The sequence below is a fragment of the Coregonus clupeaformis genome, chromosome 27 (genome assembly GCF_020615455.1).
Source record: "Coregonus clupeaformis isolate EN_2021a chromosome 27, ASM2061545v1, whole genome shotgun sequence".
NCBI lineage: Eukaryota > Metazoa > Chordata > Actinopteri > Salmoniformes > Salmonidae > Coregonus > Coregonus clupeaformis.
In genome coordinates this window covers 36,302,862-36,311,745 of record NC_059218.1, presented here as the reverse complement: position 1 = coordinate 36,311,745, position 8,884 = coordinate 36,302,862, and the positions used below count along the sequence as shown (strand labels likewise).

General features: G+C 42.6%; 1 pseudogene; it reads right to left on the bottom strand.

Annotated features, from left to right (window-relative positions):
• Positions 1-4,284: 4,284 nt before the first annotated feature.
• Positions 4,285-5,324, bottom strand: LOC121565878 (annotated as a pseudogene).
• Positions 5,325-8,884: the final 3,560 nt, after the last annotated feature.

Below are 8,884 nucleotides of genomic sequence, written 5' to 3'. Positions count from 1 at the left end.
CCCGTGCTCCACAGTAGGTATGGTGTTCTTTGGATGCAACTCAGCATTCTTTGTCCTCCAAACACGACGAGTTGAGTTTTTACCAAAAAGTTCTATTTTGGTTTCATCTGACCATATGACATTCCCCCAATCCTCTTCTGGATCATCCAAATGCACTCTAGCAAACTTCAGACGGGCATGGACATGTACTGGCTTAAGCAGGGGGACACTTCTGGCACTGCAGGATTTGAGTCCCTGGCGGCGTAGTGTGTCACTGATGGTAGGCTTTGTTACTTTGGTCCCAGCTCTCTGCAGGTCATTCACTAGGTCCCCCCGTGTGGTTCTGGGATTTTTGCTCACCGTTCTTGTGATCATTTTGACCCCACGGGGTGAGATCTTGCGTGGAGACCCAAATCGAGGGAGATTATCAGTGGTCTTGTATGTCTTCCATTTCCTAATAATTGCTCCCACAGTTGATTTCTTCAAACCAAGCTGCTTACCTATTGCAGATTCAGTCTTCCCAGCCTGGTGCAGGTCTACAATTTTGTTTCTGGTGTCCTTTGACAGCTCTTTGGTCTTGGCCATAGTGGAGTTTGGAGTGTGACTGTTTGAGGTTGTGGACAGGTGTCTTTTATACTGATAACAAGTTCAAACAGGTGCCATTAATACAGGTAACGAGTGGAGGACAGAGGAGCCTCTTAAAGAAGAAGTTACAGGTCTGTGAGTGCCAGAAATCTTGCTTGTTTGTAGGTGACCAAATACTTATTTTCCACCATAATTTGCAAATAAATTCATTAAAAATCCTACAATGTGATTTTCTGGATTTTTTCTCAATTTGTCTGTTATAGTTGACGTGTACCGATGATGAAAATTACAGGCCTCTCTCATCTTTTTAAGTGGGAGAACTTGCACAATTGGTGGCTGACTAAATACTTTTTTTCCCCACTGTATATATATATATATATATATATATATATATATATATGCGAGAGAAAAAGAAAAAAAACATATGGGGGATTGCAGACAATGACATTGATGGAAGTTACAATCTATCTACAATATTAAAGCTGATCTACCCCCTAAAAAAATTAAAATAAAAATAAAATAAAAAGGTGGGTGAAGACTTTTGCAATCCACTGTAAAGGACCCTTCCCTCAGGGATGAACGACCCTCCCCTCAGGGATAAAACACTCTTCCCTCTGGGATAAAGGACCCTTCCCTCAGGGATAAAACACTCTTCCCTCAGGGATAAAGGACTGTTCCCCCAATGTTAAAACACTCTTCCCTCAGGGATTAAGGACCCTTCCCTCAGGGATAAAGCACCCTTCCTTCAGGGATAAAGGACACTTTCCTTGGGGATAAAGAATACTTACCTCAGGGATAAATAAAGGACCCTTCCCTCAGGGATAGTGAAAGGATCCTTCCCTCAGGGATAAAACACTCTTCCCTCAGGGATAAAGGACCCTTCCCTCAGGGATAAAACACTCTTCCCTCAGGGATAAAGGACCCTTCCCTCAGGGATAAAACACTCTTCCCTCTGGGATAAAGGACCATTCCCTCAGGGATGAAACACTCTTCCCTCAGGGATAAAACACTCTTCCCTCAGTGGTAGCTGTGAGTCTATTCTGTGTATCACTGATTCAACACATGGCAATATTTTTTATGTGGCCATTTTTAGTAAGTGTTACTGATTCAAAGAACAATATCAGTCCCTGAAAGTGCCAGTGTGGGTGCAGGCTTTTGTTCCAGCCAGGCAGTAACACACCTGATTCAACTGATCAAAGTCTGCATTGAAGACTAACATTTAAAGTGTAGCCATTATCAATAATCATATTGCTGATAACTATACTGTAGGTATTGCTTACAACCTATTGCTTAGAGTGGTAGAATGGCTCAGATAAATTAAGGTTGTGTAAGACACGATTTAGGGAATCAGAGACAGTTGTCAACTCAGGCTTTACTCATGAAGCAGCAGCAGACTATGGTCCCTCTTATCAGAAGCAGTGAAGCGGCCCACCTATTAAATTCAGCTGAGAACATCAGGTTATTACTCCGCAGGAAGTTCTCATGGTCCGAGTTTAGTGTCAAGTCAAGGGCAACCAAGAAGATCAAGATCAGGTGGATGAGACCAGCCAGGATGAAGAGTATTCTGCCAAAGATAATCACTTCAACTTTAGACATATTCATATTCCTCTGGGTACAGTTGGTGCACTGTAGCTGAGATGGAGAGTATCATCCCTAGCAACCCTAGAATAATGGAGAAGTAGGTGATGATCTGAGTTAGTCTGACCTCTCTGTACTGTGGAAAGTCCATCAATCCCGATGTAAACAAAGCACAGGCCACTATGGAGACAATCCATCCCATTACTCCCATAGTGATGCCCACGATCTCCATGCCCATCAACATGCACTTCCTGGAAGAACAAGGATGTGACTCAACAAAGAGACTCCAGAACAGTGGAGATGTTATATTTCCAGAGAAGATCCTGGATGCTACAGGCCTACAGCTTCATTCTTTGCAAGCAAAGTTCTAAAACAGCAGATTGTTCAAAGTTCTTTTCTCACAGATGTTTGTTGCAGAGTTCTTCTGTGATACTAGAGAGCCCGGCCAGTCAGAAGCCCAAGGGCGCTTGGCGTCATCTGCTGCCATGGAAACACAACCTGTACAGATGTGGTGAAGTGTGTGGTCGTTACCGTGTGTGAGGAACTGGTGAGCCTGTTTCTACCCCAACTGTTTTGTTGTTGCCCTGGCAAAAGTAAGCAATATGGCAATATTGCACAAGCTCCCCTAAAACTTTTTGAAGACTAATTCTCTGCACTTATATTGAGAAACACTGGGCTATGGTAACGTAAGATCATATAAGATACCAGTGATGGAATTTAAGTGAGTTGTGAAGTTGGGAATGTCTCTCTTAAAGCAGTAGCAGCAGCAGCTGCACCAGACTATGGTCCCAACCACAATATGACATAAACTCCTCTATGACCTTTTGCAGACAGAGCTGTTAGCGAGAGGTTGATTGAGTCGTTGTTGAGTCTGTCTGGTTCCTCTTGAAGATGCAGCAGCAGAGTATGGTCCATCCTATCAGGAGCATGGAGGCGGACCACCTATTGAATTGAGCCAAGTAACCCAAAACACTTGCCTGTGCCCATGCCCAGGAGCAGGGCGGCCGCCCCCAGCCGAAGTACAGCAAGGCCTCCAGCTCAGTCTTTCCTCCAATCCTAGTGGAGGAATCACTGATGATTGAAATGGCTACCATGGAAACAGGGATGAGGATGAAAATTCCGGCCAGGATAAAAAGTTTTCCAGAGATGATTATCAACTTGGCCTGAGAAGGTTATTATTTGATGCAGTTGGTGCACTTGGTTCCGACCACGTAGACCTTGACCCCCAAAACCCCCAGGATTTACCAATAAAGTTCTAGAACAACATAACATTATCTTCTACATGTTCTCACCTTCTGATTCTACTGTAACTGGAGATCTGGGTTAGTCACAAGGCCACTACATCAACTTGATGCTGGGATGTCACTTAAATATGTTGTCATGAAAACAACCTATTCATTCAGATGTGGGGCAGTATGTGGTTGAGACCCGGCTTGAGGGAGATACTGGTGATATTCAGAGTTAGATTGAAACTACATGCTGAAAAACCCTTGAGTGTGAAATACATAATCGTAAGGTTGGATTGATGGACTGGAATGAACTATACAATAGACTAAATAGATTAATGATAACAGTTTCATGGACATGGCTTGATATAATTCTACACTATGATATATGTTTCAGTCAGAAGGTCCCAGACACTGACTGTAGCTTGTGGTTAACGTGGTGAACATAAACAGGAAATGCACGGCAACAACCAGGAAACGCTTTGCAGTCAGATACGTTTTTTATTTGAACATCTTTAACAGAGTTAAACAATCAACTTCTGATTCAATTCTTTCTCCACTTAAATTCATCCCATTTTAAAGAAACATAAAGAGAAGTATCTATATGGGCATCGGAAATCAGAGAGGTAACAGTGAGAATACTTCCCTTCATTGTAGTCTCCTCAGGAACAACTTCTCACAGTCTAAATTAACTGAATATTTGAACACAATATGTCAATAACTCCCCTTTGACCTGTTAAAGAGAAGGTGGAACAATAACTATGTTGCTTTCACACCTATCTGGTCCCTTACGATATTCTAACATTGAACAGATAGGATAGAGACCATTTTTCATCATATAATTACATATAGAATCACAATTCTTGGATCCCCTATGGTTTTTATAACAAGAAGGTACAGCTTCTGGACAGAGACATTAGTGGGAGGCTGATTTAGTCGTTGTCGAGTCTGGGTTCTTCCTCTTCAAGGTGCTGCAGCAGAGTATGGTCCCTCCTATCAGGAGCATAGAGGCGGACCATCTACAGAATTCAGCAAAAAGAACAAAACCTCCCACCGGTATTTTGAAATATTCTGTGTCAAGAAATAGACCAAGAAGACAGTGGTGAGTTGCAGGGTACCAGCCAGGATGAAGAATATTCCAACGATGAACCTGGCCTTGACCCTGGTCCTGTTACTCTTGATGCAGTTACAGCACTTGGTCCCAAAGATGGACCCCATCACTCCTAGAGCTCCCAGGATGGTGGAGATGGAGGTGATCTTCAGCATATCCATCTGTATGTCCCAAAATGGGCCCAATATAGTCATATAACAGGGCACTAGGGAGACTACCCATCCACAGATTCCCATCATCCATCCAAAGACTCCCACAGTGATGCACAGTATGAAACCTCCAATCAGGAGCAGGGCGGCCGCCCCAAGCCGAAGTACAGCGAGGCCCCCAGCTCATTCTTCCCTCCGATCCACTTGAAGTAGTCACTGTTGATTAATCTGGCTACCATGGAAACAGGGATGAGGATGAGAATTCCGGCCAGCATGAAAAGTATTCCAGAGATAATAATCAACTTGGCCTGAGACGTTTGTTCTTTGATGCAGTTGGTGCACTTGGCTCCAACCATGGAGACCGTGACCCCCAGAACTCCCAGGATGATGGCAGTGATGATCATGGCTCCGGCATACTCCATACTGGGGGGCCTGTTCCCCCTTAAGTTGTGCACATTACACTGTGTCTGTCCCGTGCTTTGGGTCACACAACTCATCCACAGGCCGCGCAAGTACACCCCTGTGGTGGTAAAGTTAGCTGCTATGAAGGTTGTCTCTATCCAGGTGGGGAGTGCACAGATCACGATGGTAAGTATTAATCCTATGACTCCCAGGGCAATGCCCATGACCTCCACCATTTCCACGATATCCACGATATCCATGCCCATCAAAATGCTTTATCACTGACTGCGTCTCGCTCAGCAGATTCGTTCACTCTGATGTTCGTTGCTGAGGTCTTCTATAAGATTGGAGAGCTGAGCCACTCAGAAAACCTCTATAACTGCTCAATGCTGTGATGTCACTTAAATATATTGTCATGGAAACATAAATCCTATCAATACGGGTGTGGGGTAGTATGCGGTTGCGACCCAAATGTGTGAAAAACTCGACTTATTTTCAAACTCTCAAGATTTTCAGATAATCTTACACCCACGGCCTGTTCTGAGAAGAAATTATGAAGGTACGCCTCACAGTTTTTTAACCGCATCCTTTATTGCTGTTTTCACCTTCCTAATATTGAGTTGCACCCCCCCTTTTGCCCTCAAAACAGCCTAAAAAACAACGGGCATGGAGTATACAAGATTTTGTACTCAATGTATATGAAGACACTGGTGTGGTGCTGGAGATAATGAATATGATTTTACAAATAAGCAGTCCACCTTTAAGAAATGTTAAGTCCCACCAAAAAGCAGGTCTTCATGTAAAGCAGTTGATAATGGCATGGATTATTAGAGCAGAAGCGCAGCCTATCCAGCAATGAAGCACAGTGCCCATGGAAGGAGAGATATGCCATTTGTGCCAGTTGATCTGGTATTTAGAAACATAAAACACTATTGGTTTCCCCCATTTAATTTAATTTGATTAAAAACCAAGCATAGCCTACCGTCCCCTTAATTAATCAAAGCTGGTTTAGCAGCTTCGCATAGGTACATACTTTTATCCTGGCCATACATTAGCCAAGTAGCCTATGAATGAAGTGGTTTTAAATGGTCTGCTGAGAGTGCCTTGAAATATTTGAGGTTTTTTGCAATCATGCTTTTTTATGATTCACAATTCACATACCTGCATACTTAATTTTGATTGTTCAAGTAGGCTATCCATCCCCATTTTCAAAGAGCGCCCCTCGTCCGATTACCAAAGACGCGCTCCTCCAAACTATTCAGTCCTCCTATAATGCCATATTAATGGCAAATTCTTTTGACAATGTGTCTCGGACATAGGCAACAATATAATTGACAGGAGCCTAGTATTTTGTATAGAAGTTTAAATGTTACGCGTAAAGACATTTAGGCCTACGAGTGCACACAATGCCATGGAACGAGAGAAATTAGATTCATGAAATCTTGCTTCTGACTCCATCCTATTTAGAAATATTGTTGTTGTTTTTTAAAATTACATTGCTTGTTTTTCATTTAATTTGATTAAAAACCAAGCATAGCCTCCCTCAGTTAAGGCTTTTTTTTGTCCTGCCCAATGCATTCGCTAAGATTTACTATTGGGGTTTTTAATAGAGCCCTAGGATATGTAAAGAAAGAAAGAACGGTTCACTGTTGTCATGAAAGGGTTAATAGAAATGCCTGACATGTCTGCAGCCATGGACATGTAGCTTTGTTATATGTTCTTAAACTACATATAGGAATGTTTAAAAAAAACACTGAATCATGTTGCAGGTTCAATTTTATAAACTAGTTTCATTGAAGTACGAAGGCAACAGATTAAAAACATAACAGCAATTAGATAGTGATTTTAAAGTAATGGAGTATGGAGCGCTGCATGCTGCCTTCGTACTTCAATGGGAGCTACAACACCTGTGTACATCTGAACCAGTCTGACCTGGTCCTTGGCCTACAGGTGTGTGGGTTTATACGTTTATTCACATTTATAAACTGCCCAGATGAAATGATTCAAACAGCACCAGTACTTACTTAGTCATATACTACCACATACATGTCTGAGGTTAGGGTTTGCTTCACAGCCTGCCAGGACTCTAGACACCTGACTGGTGAACGAAACCACTGCATGGGGTTAGTTTAAAGATATTAGGTCAGAGAGAGAGAGAGAGAGAGAGAGAGAGAGCAAGAGAGCGAGAGAGAGAGAAAGAGAGAGAGAGAGGTGTGTGTGTGTGTAATTCCATACCTATATGAGATGGCAAGGTGAAGCTACTTTATGGATCTCAGATCTACATGATGTGCCTAGAGTGTGATTGATGGACAACCCCCCCTCGATTCTGCCATATTGCTTTCACCTATCCATTCCTATCAGATCTGTGAAAGGGAGGTAACTTAAGCATAAGGGGGGATCCTATTTTCCAGCCTTGATCTTATTCAAAGAACTCACTGCCAAGCATCAACTAATCGGGTGTCTGTATTTTTTTCAAACCAACCACCATAACCCAATCAGTCTTCATGTTTTTCCTTATAAAGGCAGAATTTTCAGCAGGAGCCTTTTGGCAATCTGGAAAAACGCACGGGGGACTTTGAGAGGATGAATGAAATACAAACTATTAAATTAAGAATGGCCAGAAACTGTATCTCAGATCCACTCTATAGACCACACATGTCCAGTCTGTTGTAATACCAGGCATGGAAGACAGACAGAGTGTTGTTCAGAGGAGTGCACTTAGAGCTAGCAGTCAGCAAGTGGGAAGTTGGTGGGGGAGTTAAGGTTAGGGTTAGGTTAAGTGTTAGGGTTTAGGGAAAAAAGGATTTTGAACGGGAATCAATTGTTTGATCCCAACAAGGAGAGTAAAACAAATATACTACAGCTCTGGGTGGTTCTAGAAGAGTGACCCTCTGAACTACCAGATATCTACTTGGTATTCATACTACAGCTCTGGGTGGTTCTAGAAGAGTGACCCTCTGAACTACCAGATATCTACTTGGTATGCATACTACAGCTCTGGGTGGTTCTAGAAGAGTGACCCTCTGAACTACCAGATATCCACTTGGTATGCATACTACAGCTCTGGGTGGTTCTAGAACATTGACATCACTTAGCGTTGGATGGGCTTTTTCTTTTTATGTCTCTATAAATCTCACAGGAGTTTATGAACACCATTATTGTTGCACACAGGTAAGATAGAGACAGGTAGGTGAGTATTGAACACAGGTAAGATAGAGACAGGTAGGTGAGTATTGAAGATAGGTCAGAAAGAGACAGGTAGGTGAGCATTGAACACAGGTAAGATAGAGAAAGACAGGTGAGTATTGAACACAGGTAAAATAGAGAAAGACAGGTGAGTATTGAACACAGGTAAGAAAGAGACAGGTAGGTGAGTATTGAACACAGGTAAGATAGAGACAGGTAGGTGTGTATTGAACACAGGTAAGATAGAGACAGGTAGGTGAGTATTGAACACAGGTAAAATAGAGAAAGACAGGTGAGTATTGAACACAGGTAAGATAGAGACAGGTAGGTGAGTACTGAACACAGGTAAGATAGAGAAAGGTAAGTGAGTGTTGAACACAGGTAAGAAAGAGACAGGTAGGTGAGTTTTGAACACAGGTCAGATAGAGACAGGTAGGTGAGTATTGAACACAGGTCAGAAAGAGACAGGTAGGTGAGTATTGAACACAGGTCAGAAAGAGACAGGTAGGTGAGTATTGAACACAGGTCAGATAGAGACAGGTAGGTGAGTATTGAACACAGGTCAGATAGAGACAGGTAGGTAGGCTAAGTGTCTATGTGCTTTATACAACTGGTGCAGTGGCACTAAAGCAGTTCATGTTGTTCTGTGTAAATCCCAGTGTCGTTGA